General features: G+C 40.2%; 1 protein-coding gene across 6 annotated transcripts in view; it reads left to right on the top strand.

Annotated features, from left to right (window-relative positions):
- The window catches only part of WASL (WASP like actin nucleation promoting factor), an 83,752-nt gene that overhangs the window by 759 nt on the left and 67,384 nt on the right, over positions 1 to 15,609 (top strand). The window lies entirely within an intron of this gene.

Genomic DNA, 15,609 nt, shown 5'->3' with positions numbered 1-15,609 from the left:
GCCGCGAGCCAGGCCTCCCGCGGCCGGCGCCCTCGCCCTGCTCCCTGGGTGCGGGCCGGGGCAGCCGGACGCCGTCTCCGGAGCTGCCCGAGAACAAGGGAGTGTCACCTCCGCGGCCCTTCCGCGGCCCGCGCCCTGGCTGCCGGTTCCAACTTTACTCTCAGAGCGCCCGAGCCCCTGACGCTCAGAAAGGGGACCCCCCCCTGTTCTGCCCTCGCGTCACCTCCTGTGTGGAACCCGGGCGTCCCTTTCCTAACAATGCCAGAGGTTTGGGGAGTGGGTAGGTCTCGGGGAGTGGAGCCCCTTGCAGATTGCAGCAGGGAGTGGATGGAGTGCAGGTTCCTGGGAACTCCAGGATCAGAACAGGGGCAGGAAGCGCTGCTGCTCCCCAGTGCACAGAAGCAGGGTTTATTTCCACAGCAGCCTCGCCTAGGCCTGGTTTCTAATCTCCTCCCCACTGATTTTTTTATTTTTGCATTTGTAGGAGCGGGTGCTGTTCTCCCCGCAGCCTTGCGCACGGAAACCTCGATCTCTAGTAGTTCTTGGCCTTTGGGGCCGAGAGTGGTTCTTAGGCTGGTGCTGTGCGGCCGGTTCCAACCCCAGATGGCCGGTTGGGAGCAAGGAAGGGGCAGGGTGCTGTGGGAAGGAGAATGTGTGTTGTTGACGGAAGCATTCATTACATTGGCTGCTGGCACTTCTGGGGGTGGGGAGGTTCTGCTCCGTGGTATAGGCCTTGTGTCGGGATCTTTCTGCGGTGCCTGGCTTGAGCTGCAGTCAGTGCTGGCTGGGACCCTTTCTCCCTGCTTGCTGGCACCTGCAGAGTTTGCGCTGGAACCCAGGAAACACCCACGGAAATTTCAACAGGGTAGTGTCACTCTGTCACCCTCTTTAGGCATGTTAAGAGATGCCAAACCAGATTGCACCTGTTTGTTTAAAAAGTTAGGGTTAAACAGTTTCTGGAAAGTTACCAGATTAAGTGTTAACTTTATTAGAGGCTCCTCTTTATATCTTGTGCCACACAGTTGGAGACTGAATCATTCCATTCAGTTTTAGGGGTATTTCGTATTTCTGGATGTAGATCTTAAAGAACATGGAGTTTACTGATCGAATGATCAGAATGAAGGACAGAAGGGCGGCTCAGAATCACATTTTTGTGAAACAACTTTAAATATAATTAACTTCCTCCTCGCCCACACAATTTTGTAAACAAATGGGAAAACTTAGCCACTGAGCACCAAGTCACACAACCATTTGGTAATGTAACTGGAACTAGAAAACCAGGACTCCTGGTGCTTAGGCCCATTTTACTTTCCACTACATCATGTTGTTTTAGTTAGAAGAGGATCTTTTTTTTTTCTCCTTACTGTTTTGTTTGTAAAAGTGATGCTAAAGGAATCACCAGTTCATTCTTTATTGTCAGAAACTAAGAAAAAATGCAGGATTTCTAAAGCAGCACTATTTTTCTTTTTACTTTTTTTTCAGTTTACACTCTCCAGCTCTTTGTTATCTGTAAATGAACAAAAAATCCACTTTGCTGGTTTATTACATATGTTGGATAATCTGTATCCAAAAGGAAGTAGTTGTACATGTTTTACATACCAGACATACTAAAACTTTAGGTAGGAAGCATATTACACATATTATACACAAGTATACTGACAAATTGCTCTGTGCTTTCCTATAATGTTTACTGGGTTCAAAAAAATGACATATGTGGAACATATCCTGATAAGAGAAAGATAGTATTGCTCACTGGGTAGCATAAGCAGATTGTCGAATAGGCTGTCAGTAGTCAGTGCTCAATTTCTCTATGCCATCTTTTATTAATCAGCTTTACCTTTTGAATTTCTGTCATTTAAAACCACACTTGTTACAGTTGCCTGTTCTTGTGGAATGAAATTGTCAGGAAGATTAACTTTAAAATGTAAAGTCCCCAGGTGATAGGGAGTAACATTGAGAATAATAGTTTAAATTTTTGCAATAATCTTTTTTCCCTTTACTGATTATACAGTCTTTTGTAGTGTAAAACAGTACTTTCATACATTTTTACAATAAATCCAGCAATAAGGTTTACAGGTCAGACCAAATGTATTAGGCAAGAAGTTTATTGAGAGCTCTAAGAATTCAAGAAATGAACCAGACTTTCTCTCTCTCTCTCTGTCTCTGTCTCTCTCTCTCTCTCTCTCAGAGCTTCATTCCTTCTTAGATTCAACAAGCATGTGTTGGGTAACTAAATGTTGAGGTCAAAATCGGGGTTGTGCTTGCCCTCAGGGAGCTTGGTGTTCTAAAAAGGAAACAAACGTATAAACTGATGAGTAAGTCAGTAGTTCAGAGTGATGTTTAAGAAGCTGCATGCCACAGTGGAAAACACCTTGACTTTGTAGTCAGCAAACTTTGGTCACTTTAGAAAGTTTCTTAAGCTTCCTGTTGCAGGTTTCATGGGAATAGGGCATGTGGATTAGGAGGACACTGCGTGTAAATATGTAGAAACTGTCTAATAAAAGTTTAGGGGATCAGAAGAGAGGATAGTGAGAGAAAGGATGAGTAAAAGCCAAACGTGAATATTTGAGATGATAGTTTTCCAGGTCAGTGAGAGGCATGAGATAGCTTGGGAAGTTAGGATAGTTGCTGATAGTTTGTTGCTGGAGCTATAAGGATTTCTGCTTGGCTTCTCAAATTTAGATATGCATTGGAACCATGGTGGAGGTTGTTAGGAAAGCTTATGGCTGGGGCCAATTTCTAGATAAATTCACTGAGTCTGGGGTGGAGGTTGGGCATTTCTGTTTTTAGAAAGCTTAAAGGAAGTCTAATATGTTTTACAATTTGAAACCCACTGGTGAAGTCCACTGTTTCTGATACAGTAATCCTAGAAACATTAGATGTTATATTGGAAAAGTAACAGTGAAAATGCTAATGAATTTTCCCCTCCATCTTTAGCCTATATTTTGTGAGTCAAGTTTAATTTAAAACAAGTTCTTTCAGCACAGCATTTCTCTGATTCCTTAAGATATCAGAAATGTGCATTTCATAGCTTTGAGAGGAAGTATTGCACTAATAAGTGGGGAAACCACAAGATCAGATTTGATTTTTAGAAGTTTTGAGGGGAATGGTGGAGGCAGTATAGAAGGTGGATTGAGGATTGTGAGAGTGGAGACAGAGGAGATTAGAGGGGTATTTACAGTTGTTCACATGAAATACCTTGAGAGCCTGAGTAAGGCAGTACTGGTGGAAGTTCAAGGACAATTAGAAGGTCTCCAACAGAACCTAGTCTTACCTAGATAGAGTGAGGGAAGGGTATTGTGATAAAGATAGGTGTTACAACCTACAGAAAAACTGCAGAAATACATGTCTCAATTGCTGGACATATGCCTACATGTAAGGGACACTCAGGATTGGTGATTGCTTTCATGGAGAAAGTGAATTTTCAGAAAATTTTATTGTTTTGCCACAGTTTTTAAAAATAGAATTAGTGGAAATTGAGCTTTCTTTTGAAGTTATATGTAAGTATACGTTATATATTTTCACAAAAATACATAGTTTTAATGCTGTTCATTAACTTGTAGTATTTTTTTCCCTTTTAAAACATTGTGGTTATCTTACTGTCCATGATTACTTTCTTTTTTTTCTTTTTTCTTTTTTGACAGGCAGAGTGGACAGTGAGAGAGAGAGACAGAGAGAAAGGTCTTCCTTTGCCATTGGTTCACCCACCAATGGCCGCCGTGGCCGGCGCGCTGCAGCCGGCACACTGCGCTGATCGGATCGCAGGAGCCAGGTGCTTCTCCTGGTCTCCCATGGGGTTCAGGGCCCAAGCACTTGGGCCATCCTCCACTGCACTCCCTGGCCACAGCAGAGAGCTGGCCTGGAAGAGGGGCAACCGGGACAGAATCCGGCGCTCCGACCGGGACTAGAACCTGGTGTGCCGGCGCCGCAAAGCGGAGGATTAGCCTAGTGAGCCGCGGCGCTGGCCCATGATTACTTTCAATAAAGACTGTGCAATCTTGCCAGGTGGAGTTTTATACCATGTGCTTCAAAAAAGTTGATGGGAAAATGAAATTTATAGAGAAGTTTAAATTCTATGGGTAATTTTTTTCTCATAATATGCATTTTCAGTGAACTTTTTGAGGACTTATTGTATAGTTTTGAATGAGGATTCATTGTATACTTTTGAATAAGTAAGAAATTAAGATTAAGGGGGGAGGAATAAAACTTTAACCTTCTACAGCCATCTCTGATCTTAATAGATGGAGTTGATAAAGTTGTTGACCACTGCCTTTCTCACTACACTCACCTGGTTTGTTTTTACCTGAGTATTCACCTAGCTATTTAAGAAGCCATTTTTATTAATCAACTTTAGCCTTGATTTCCTTGAATTCTTCAGCACTTGTTTTAACTTGCTCATATTCTTCAGTTAGATTTTGTTTGTTTTCTCATATATGTAATTTTTGGAAGATGGACATTATGCCTTGGTAGTTTTCTATAATTTCTATAGCTCCTAGCAAACTGATCAGCAAGTTCCTACTGAATGAATAATTATAATTGCTCACTTGCTCAGTTCTTAGGTGTTCATTCAACCTTTCTCACTGCTTCATCGATTTCTAATGCAGTTACTATCTGGACTTCAATCTTTATTTGTTAGAACAAAGTAGTTTACTTCTGGTTAATCAATACAGGTGGTAGCAGCAGCTAACAATTGCTTTGCTTTGTTTCTATTTTATTTATGTATGTATATATTTATTTTTGAAATTTTTTGAAAGGCTGGAAGACAGAGATAGGCAGACAGACCTTCGTCTTCTCGTTCATTCTCTGTATGCCCAGAGCAGCCCAGGTTTAGGCCAGGCTGAGTCCAGGAGCTCAGAGTTAAGTCTGGATCTCCTAAAGGGTGGCTAGGACTCAAACACTTGAGCCATTATCTGCTGCCTCCCAAGATGTTGCATTAGAAGATGCTGGATCTAAAGTGGAGGAGCTCGGACGTGAGCCAAGCACTTTTGATGGAGGATGCGGATGTCCCAAGTGGCAGCTTAACTGCTGGGCCAGATTCCTCCCCTTCTGTTTTAAATCAGACCTTTGGGTAGTGATTCTTATATAGGTATAGAAGGGGAAGATGTGCTTACAGGGATCCTTGTCTTGAGTGAGTTAAGACACTATTGGTGGGAAGTTAGGGCTGGGAATATATTTCATCTTTTTTTTTTTTTTTAATATTTATTTATTTATTTGAAAGTCAGAGTTAGAGAGGAGAGGCAGAGAGAGAGGTCTTCCATCCAATAGTTCACTCCCCAATGGGCTACAACGGCCAGAGCTGTGCCATTCTGAAGCCAGGAGCTTCCTCTGGGTCTCCCACATGGGTGCAGGGGCCCAAAGACTTGGACCATCCTCTACTGCTTTCCCAGGCCACAGCAGAGAACTGGATTGGAAGTGGAGCATCTGGGACTTGAACCAGCGCCCTTATGGGATGCCGGCACTTTAGGCCAGGGAGTTTACCCGCTGCACCACAGCGCCAGCCCCAGCCCCTATTTCACCTTGAGTAATGATTAAAATCCATTAGATTTGGAATATACAAAGATGAGGAGATACCTCTATCTAATATAGAGAACATAGGCAAGCACAAAAGTGTTTGTAATACAGGGTGGACTGTAAGCACGGGAAGAGATTCAGAAGACTCCGACTAGGGTGGGTTATAAATCCTGTTTCTGATTAGTCTAAGCTCTTAAATATGGGCAGATCTCTTGACCAGTCTGAGCTTTAGTTTTAGATATATAAGATGGGTTTAGACAAGGATTTCAGAGTAGTGTAGTAATTACAGAAAGTATTCCAAAGTGCCTTAAATTTTAAAGGGAGCTTAGAGAAGTTTAAGAAAGAAAGTTGTTACTAATGTTATTAGTCACTACTCGGTTTATATTTCCTGTTATTGACATGGAGGTTTTAGAGTAATTTTTGAACTCTGTTGTATATATTTTGAATTAGGTAAATCAGATCCAACAATTTTGCTTAAAGTCAGTTAATTATAAATTATGGAAACTAAGATTTAAGCTGAATAGCCTTTGGGGGAGTTTCTGGGCAGCCTAAGGCTCCCTGGAAGCTACTGAAAAAGAAGAAAGGTGTATTGATATAAGAGTTAAGAGTTCTGGACTTTAGTCCGTGCTTGGCTACCATTAATTGTGAATGTGAACAAGAATCTGAAAATGAGGGGTTGGACAAGATAACTCCACCATCTTCCTGGTTTTAACATTCTATCAGTCTGACTCTTCTAAGTGCCAAGGACACCCTGTAGCACAGAAAGAACAGCCCTGCTGTTTTAACCCTGGCATCTGTGCATTTTACACAGTGAAGAAAAAGATAGCATCTGTCTACATGAAAGATAATTTCAAATTCTTTCATCGAAAATTCCCATTTGGAATTCACTTTCTTCTGACTGTTGCAACTTAATAGGCATTTTACTTTAAAAAGACCAGGGTGAACAGAATCAAAAGGCCATAGTAATAGAACAACTCTTTGCAGATTTGTAATTATTATTCTTTGTTATTACAAAGCATTTTGGCTTATTATAAATAGATTGCTTTTTCTTTTAAAAAAAAAAAGATTATTTATTTGAAAGAGTTACACAGAGAGAGGAAAGGCAGAGAGAGAGAGAGAGGGAGAGGGAGAGAGGGAGAGAGAGAGGTCTTCCATCCAATGGTTTACTCCCCAATTGGCAGCAATGGCCAGAGCTGCTCCGATCCGAAGCCAGGAGCTTCTTCTGGGTCTCCCATGTGGGCACAGGGGCCCAAGGACTTGGGCTATCTTCTGCTGCTTTCCCAGGCCATAGCAGAGTTGGACCGGAAGTGGAGCACCCGGGTCTTGAATTGGCACCCATATGGGATGCCAGCGCCCCAGGCCACGGCATTAACCCACTGCGCCACAGCACTGGTCCCAATAGATTACTTTTTAATTAAAATGGAGTTTTTAAAGAATTTCTCTCTTGTTAGCCAATTGCATCTAAAACCATACTCATGAAATTTTATTAGCTTTCAAAACAAACAAAATTAAGCTTATAGTTCAAGTGTTTTTATTTTTTACATCTTTGTTAGCGTTCCCAAAAGCAGGAGAGAGCAATGTTAAGAGTGCTGTTAAGTAGAAATCATCAGGCTTACTTTGGAGTTACTTGATTGTACAGGAATTGTGAGCCTTTTTTAGAGAGACCAAATCATTGAATGAAACATTGAAGAGGCAAACCTAGAAGAGTCCCCTTTCAAAAATAGGGTCAAAGGGCTGGTGTTAAACCCTGGAGGAGGGGCGATGGGAGGGAAAGAGGGGGGAAGGAAAGAAAATAGGATCAAAGGAAAGATATACGCTAACGTATTTCAGTTGCTATTATTGTCTTTTAATTTTTAGTCTTTGATTCCTTGTTTTTTTTTGTTTTGTTTTGGTTTGTTTTTCTATTTGACAGACAGAGCTAGACAGTGAGAGAGACAGAAAGGTCTTCCTTCCCTTGATTCACTCCCCAAATGGCTGCCATGGCTGGCGCTGCCAGGAGCCAGGTGCTTCCTCCTAGTCTCCCATGCGGATGCAGGGACCCAAGCACTTGGGCCATCCTCCACTGCCCTTCCGGGCCACAGCAGAGAGCTGGACTGGAAGAGGAGCAGCCAGAACTAGGACCCAATGCCCATATGGGTTGCAGGCGGAGGATTAACCAAGTGAGCCATGGCGCTGGCCCCTGACTCCTTGGTTTTAATCCTTAACTCCTTGGTTCCTCATTTTTAACTTGACTGACAATTTACTGTAGAAACTCATCTCTAAAAAGTATACTCATTAAAGACTTGATGGAATAAAGCAAAAAGGAAATACAAAAGACATCTAGGGAATATAAAATGCTGTTAAAGATGGTATGTGGAGATATCACAAGTAAATGCAGAGTAACTTTAGGACATTGAAAAGTTTTTCAAGTTTTATCATAAATTTAACAGAGATTTGAAGTGGCTAGGACTATTTAGAGATGAAGTTGCTTATCATACTTGTGGTTGCAAAGGAAAGACATTTTAAGTGAAATGCTGTCTCAAGTGTGGTGAATTACTTTTGTTGCCATAAAATTATAAGAAGATACATAAATACCTAAGAAATCCCTTATTAGTAAAGGAGCTCATTGATTTTTGTACAGTGCTTAAAGCCAGTCAGAATCAAATGATTTCTCTGTTTTTTCAGTCATATGTTACCAAGTATTGAGGACTTACTGAGTACCCAACACCCTCCATGGACTTTGAAATACAAGAAAGTGTAAGAAGGATTACCTTAACTTCAGGTTACTGTGTAGCTGAGGAAAATAAAGCCATGCATAAAAAGAAATACCACAAGCTAACATATATTGAAGATTTGGATAATAAAGAGGAAAGATAGTTTTATTGTTGTGGGATTTGATACATCATTGTGGGACTTGATTAAAAGGACCTTAAATTTAAATGGGCCTTGGAATTTATGTCAGGATCAAGGAAACAACTCAGTTGATATACAGGAAAATGTGTCTAGAGTGTGTGAAGACATTGAATAGATGGGCTTGGTTAGAATTGAGAATGGTATTTACTTGAGATAATGGGTCAGATTTTAGAAGTCCTTGAACTTCAGTTTGTTGTGTTTGTTTTTTTTTTTTTTTTTTTTTTTTTTTTTTTTTTTTTTTTTTTGACAGGCAGAGTGGACAGAGAGAGAGAGAGACAGAGAGAAAGGTCTTCCTTTGCCGTTGGTTCAACCTCCAACGGCCGCCGTGGCCGGCGCTGTGCCCAGTGCACTGCGCTGATCCGACGGCAGGAGCCAGGTGTTTCTCCTGGTCTCCCATGGGGTGCAGGGCCCAAGGACTTGGGCCATCCTCCATTGCACTCCCGGGCCACAGCAGAGAGCTGGCCTGGACGAGGGGCAACCGGGACAGAATCTGGCGCCCCGACCGGGACTAGAACCTGGTGTGCCGGTGCCGCAAAGCAGAGGATTAGCCTATTGAGCCACGGCACTGGCCTAGTTGTTTTTTGTGGTTTTTTGTTTGTTTGTTTGTTTGTTTTTAAAGATTATTTATTTGAAAGTCAGAGTTACACAGAGAGAGAAGGAGAGGCAGAGGGAGAGAGCGGTCTTCCATCCGCTGGTTCACTCCCCAATTGGTCGCAATGGCTGGAACTGCTCTGATTGGAAGCCTGGAACCAGGAGCTTCTTCTGGCTCTCTCACATGGGCAGGGGCCCAGGGGCATGGGCCATCTTCTACTGCTTTCCCAGGCCATAGCAGAGAGCTGGATCGGAAGTGGAATAGCTGGGACTTGAACAGGTGCCCGTTTGGGATGCTGGCACTGCAGACGGCGGCTTTACTCGCTACGTCACAGCACCGGCCCCGAACTTCAGTCTTTTAAATATTTGTTTTTATGTATTTCTGTTTTATTTGAAAGGCAGAGACAGCAGATTGAGGGTTGTCTTCTGCCTTTTGCTTGACTCCCCAAATACAGGTAATTTGTATGACATTTGTACAAGTTCATAATAGAGATCTAGTTGCCATTTCAAGGCTAGATACTAAAACATTGTCAAAAAATTGGCAATATTTAGTTGGCTGTGGGAATTCCAGTTCCAATAGAACCTCCTCGTGGAAATGGCTAGATAGTAGGAATTGTAGGAGTAGAACTTGTGTAATCCTTTACAGAGTGTACATAATTTGGGCAGTGGGAGTAGAAGTAGATCTGTAAAGGTCTCAAGGTCAGGTTTATAGAGGGGAGCAGGTTAGTCTGTATTTGACTTGACCAGCATTAGAGAAAAGAGGTAGAGAAATGTGTTTTTATGCATATTCTGCAGTTTAACTTTTTAATACGTACTTTATGTATTCCTGTGTTCTTTTGTTTCTACTGTATCCTTTTTATTACATTACATAATATTGCTGCATTATTTTAAGATATATATATAATATATAGTTTATTAACCTCTTTTGAGGGGTGTGATAGTTTCCTATGTCTCCTATAGCAAAGTACCACAGTCTAGGAATCTTAAAAGACTGAAGTTAATTCTCTAGAGCTCTGGAAGTTAGAAGTTTGAAATCAAGGTGTTGGCAGGGTTGATTCCTCTGGAGTCATTGAAAATCTGTCCCTCACCCCTCTGGTAGTTGCTCCCAATCCTCGATGCGTTGTTTTGTAGTTCATCGCTGCAACCTCTACCTGTGTTACTATCACATGGCCTTCTTTCCTTGTCTGTCTCTCTGTCTTCTCTTGAGAGGACATCAGTCATATTGGCTTAAGGTCAACCCAAATGACCTCATTTTAACTTGATTACATCTGCAAAACACTCTTTCCAAGTAATTGTAAAATTCACAGGATTAGAATTTAGGACTTTTAGCTGATTTTTCTGGGGAACATATTCAACCCGTAACCATGAGTAAGCTGACTTTTTATAGTTATAAAGTAATAAATCCTAATGTTGTACAGTAAACTAGGGAGATTATAGTTCACAACATTTTAGTATATATTTTAAAAAGAACTTGAAGAGTTAAAAAGTTTCCAACACAAAGAAATGACAGTTGTTTAAGGAGATGAAAATGCCTAGAATCCTGCTTTTATCATTATCCATTGTATACATTGTTAGATTAGCATACCCCATAAACATGTACAATTATTAAATGCCAATGAAATTTTCTTTAAAAATGTTAATAAATACAGTTTAATTGTCCTCCAAGGCAGTTGTTACTATCCTGGATGTTCTTATCAATGCTAGATATTAAAAAATATTTTAGGGGCTGGTGTTGTGTGGCACAGCAGGTTAAGGCACTGCCTACAATGCTTGCATTCCATATAGGTGCTGCTTTGAGTCCTGGTTGCTCTGTTTCCAATCCAGCTCCCTGCTAATGTGCTTGGAAAAGCCATGGAAGCACTGCCACCCAAGTGGGAGACCCAGATGGAGTTCCAGACTCCTGGCTTCTTGTGTGGCCATATGGGGAGTGAACCAGCAGACGGAAGATCTCAGTATCTCTTTGTCTCTTCCTCTCTCTCTAACTCTGCCTTTCAAATAAATAAATTGCTCTTTAAAAAATTAGCTTTGACAGTCTCACTGGTGAAAAAAACCTCATTGTTTGATTTGTAGTTTTTAATGAGGTTGAACATCTTGGGTCTTTTGTACATTTAAAGATTTACTTTATTTGAAAGTCAAAGATGAGAGAGAAGAGAGAAGTCCCAGATGGACTGCAGTGAAGCCAGGAGCCTGAAACTGCATCTGGGTCTCCCGTGTGTGTGTGTGTGACAAGGGCCCAAGTACTTGGTCCATCTTCTGCTGTTTTCCCAGGCACATTGGCAGAGAGCTGGATCAGAAATGGAGCAGCCGACAGACTCAAACTGGTGCACATAGGGTATGCCAGCATGACAAGGCAGTGGGCTTAACTCACTGTACCGCAAAGCTGACCCAGGCCATTTTCACGATATCTGTGAATTGTCAAATCTTATCTTTAGCATTTTTCTATTGAGTTGCCTTTTACTAACTTGGAGAAAATTGTGTATTATATTTTTCTGGCAATGTGTTGCTTTTGAGAAAAGGTTTTTTTTTTTTTTTTCATATGTTTGGTCATTGTACAGTTTTTAAATATTTGTATAGTTTTTAAATATAATATTCTTTCTAACACCATATCAACTTTTGATTAACACTTTCCTAGGTCAGAATTTTAAAAGTATTTACTAGCATTTTCCTAGTATGTTCATGCTTTTATTTAACCATGTAATATTTAATCATTTTGAAGGTGACATTGAAAAACATGTAGTATAATCTAGCTTCATATTTTCACTAATGGTTAGTTAGTTGTTTCCATACCATTTGTTGTGTCCAAATAAATTTCTCCAACCTATTTGAAATGTTATGTTTATAATTTACTAAATTACAATATGTACTGAGATCTGGTTTTGAATTTTTGAGCCATATACAGTAGATTTTTTTTGAAAAACAAGTCATGATATGCCACCCATTATTCTTTTATTTTTTTAAGATTTATTTTATTTGTTTGAAAGACATTGTTAGAGAGGTAGAGACAGAGAGAGAGATCTTCATCTGCTGGTTCACTCCCCAGATGGCCATAATGACCGGAGCTGAGCTGATCCTAAGCTGGGAGCTTTTTCCCAGTCTCCCACACAGGTGCGGGGGTGCAAGGACTTGGGCCATCTTCTACTGCTTTCCCAGGCCACAGCAAAGAGCTGGATCGGAAAAGGAACAGCCAGGACTCGAACTGACACCCATATGGAATGCTGGCTCTTCAGGCCAGGACTTTAACCTGCTGCACCACAGTGCCGGCCCCTACAGTAGATTTTAAAATAATCACACATCATTAAAATTATAGTAATATAACACCCATAATGATTCGTTTGACAAAAATATTAAACAAAGTTTAACAAAACTATATTTGTAGCAGTGCTGATACCACATAAGCATTTCTTTTTCAGTTCTTGTTTTTTATTCTTTTTGTCTTTTTAAATTTTAGTTCCCACAAATGAGGGCCAACATGTTTTATTTGTCATTCTGTGTCTGGCTTATTTCACTCAACGTGATGTCTTCCAGTTGCATCCATTTTATTGCAGATGGTAGAATTTCATTTTTTATTAGCTGAATAATATTCCATTGTATATAGACACGTGTACACATTTTCTTTATTCATCTGATGATGGACACCTTGGTTGATTCTATGTTTTGGCTGTTGTGAACAGTGATGCTATATACATGGTGGTGCAGGATTTCTTTGATAGAAGATGTTCATGTCTTTTGGGTGTATTCCCAGAAGTGGGATTCCTGATCATATGGCATGTCTATTTCTAGGTTTTTAGGAAATTGCTATACTCTTTTCCACTGCACTAATTTACATTTCCACAGTGTATAAGTGTTCCCCTTTCCACATCTGCAGCAGCACTTGTTACTTCTTTGTTTTGGATTTTAGCCATTCTGACAAGGATGAGATGATATATCATTGTGGTTTCAACTTGCATTTCCCTGATGGCTAGTGATGTTGAGCATTTTTTCATGTATTTGTTGGCCATTTATATTTCTTTTGAGAACTGTCTATTGATGTCTTTTACTCATTTCTTAACTAGATTAGTTGGTTGTTGAGTTTTTTAAGTTGCTGATATATATTCTGGATATAAGTCATTGTCTTCTTTGTTTTTTAAGATTTATTTATTTATTTGAAAGTTAGAGAGAGAAGAGAGACAGAGATCTTCCATCTGCTGGTTCACTCCCTAAATGGCTGCAATGGTTATGACTGTGCCAGGCCAAAGACAGGAGCTTTTTCCAAGTCTTCAGTGTGAGCGCAGAGGCCCAGGGACTCAGGCCATCTTCCATTGCTTTCCCAGGAGCATTAGTAGAAAGCTGAATCAGAAGTGGGGCAGCTGGAATTTGAACTAGAGCCAGTATGAGATGCCAGCACTGCAGGCTGTGACTTAACCTGATGTGCCACAGTGCCAGACCCTGGATATTAATCTGGTGTCAAATAGGTAGCTTGCAAAATTTTTTTCAATTTCATTGGATTTGAATTCTCTCCTGTTTCTTTCATTTATTTCTTGTACATAATTTTAATTAGTATAGCTTTATAATGATGATGCAATTTGATTAGAATAGGTCCCTCATTACCGTTCTTTTTAATATTTTCTGGATTTTTTTAAATATACTTATTTTATTTCCTCAATGCTTTACTCTCTACCCCAGATTTTTTTTTAAAGTTTTATTTAATAAATATAAATTTTGAAGATACAACTTTTAGATTATAGTGGTTTTATTTCCCCCATAACCCCCTCCTCTCCCACCTGCAAACCATCCCATCTCCTACTCCCTCTCCCATCCCATTTTTCATTAAGATTCCTTTTTTTTTGTTTGTTTTGATAAGCAGAGTTAGTGAGAGACAGACAAAAGAAAGGTCTTCCTTCCTTTGGTTCAACCCTCAAATGGCCCCTATGGCCAGCACACTGTGCCTATCTGAAGCCAGGAGCCAGGCGCCTCCTCCTGGTCTCCCATGCTGGTACAGGGCCCAGGCACTTGGGCCATCCTCCACTGCCCTCCTGGGCCACAGCAGAGAGCTGGAATGGAAGAGGAGCTACTAGGAAAGAATCCGGTGCCCCAACTGGGACTAGAACCCCAGGGTGCCAGCGCCACAGGCGGAGGATTAGCCGAGTGAGCCGCAGTGCTGGCCAAGATTCATTTTTAATTATATACAGAAGATCAACTTAGGAAAGATTTCAACAGATTGCACCCACACAGACACACAAAGTATAAAGTACTGTTTGAATACTAGTTTATCATTAATTTGCATAGTACAATGCATTAAGGACAGAGGTCCTACATGAGGAGTAAGTGCACAGTGACTCCTGTTGTTGATTTAACAATTGACACTCTTATTTATGACGTCAGTAATCACCCGAGGCTCTTGTCATGAGTTGCCAGGGCTGTGGAAGCCTCTTGAGTTCATAAACTCTGACCTTATTTAGATAAAGCCATAATCAAAGTGGAAGTTCTCTCCTCCCTTCAAAGAAAGTCTATCCCTGCTTTCTAACAACAACAATGACAAATACTTTGATTTGGAATAGCACTGGATTTGTAGATTAATTTAGAAAGAATTGATTTTTGAGGCTTAATGTTAGAAAGTATTTTTTGTTTGTATTATTTCCTTCCCTGTGGTTTGTTGATTTTCTTGTGTACTACTATTTTCTTTAGCATTTTTAAAAGTATAAAAGTGAGACCCAGTTATACTCATTGTTTAAAATACATACACACACACACACATATGCACATTGATGTATTATACAAAGTTAAAAGTGAAAATAACTCTTTACCCTTCTCTTTCAATAATACAGTTAGACTCCACGGAAAGCTCTTAATGGTTTGACTCTTTTCATACTTTTTATAAACATGTATGCATACACATATGTATGTCAGCATTGTATCTGAATAGGATTATATTCTGGACAGTTTATATAAGGAACACATAGATTTATTCCATGCTTTTTAAAAATATGTTTTATAGAAATTTATTTTTAAAAATCTTTTATGAATGTTTTTATTTATTACTTATTTTCATTTTATTTGAAACAGCAGACAGAGATCTTCTGTTGGCTGGTTCACTTTCTAAATGTCTGCAAAAACTGGTGATGGTCCAAGTTGAAGCCAGGAACTCAGAACTCAATTCAGGTTTCCCACAGGGGAGGCAGAGACCCAAGTACCTAGGCCTCATGAGCTGTTGCCCCCCAGGATGTACATTGGCAGGAAGCTGTAATCTGAAGCAAAGGCAGGACACAAACTTAGACACTCTGATATGGGATGTGGTCATCCTAAGCAGCATCTTAATTGCTGTGCCAAAATGCCCACCATCATATTATGGAAACTTAAATATATACATTGTAAAATAGCAAAATGAACTTATATGTACCTGTCACCCAGATTCAGTGGGTGTCAACTCATGGCCAATCTTGATTGCTCTGTATCCCTACCCACTTTGACTTCTCTTGTATTCTTTTAAAGTGGATCTTCAGTACCATTTGACCTTCCCTCCACTCAGTCTCGATAGAAGTTTATCAATTTTATTGATCATCTAAGCAGGTTAACTTTTAGTTTCATTGATATATCATTTTTCTGCTTTTATTATATTGATTTCTCCTATGTTCTTTA

The sequence above is a fragment of the Oryctolagus cuniculus genome, chromosome 3 (assembly GCF_051225735.1).
Source record: "Oryctolagus cuniculus isolate XC-2025 breed Fujian yellow rabbit chromosome 3, ASM5122573v1, whole genome shotgun sequence".
Lineage (NCBI taxonomy): Eukaryota > Metazoa > Chordata > Mammalia > Lagomorpha > Leporidae > Oryctolagus > Oryctolagus cuniculus.
The sequence above is the reverse complement of the archived record's forward strand: the minus strand, read 5'-3'. Positions and strand labels throughout refer to the sequence as shown.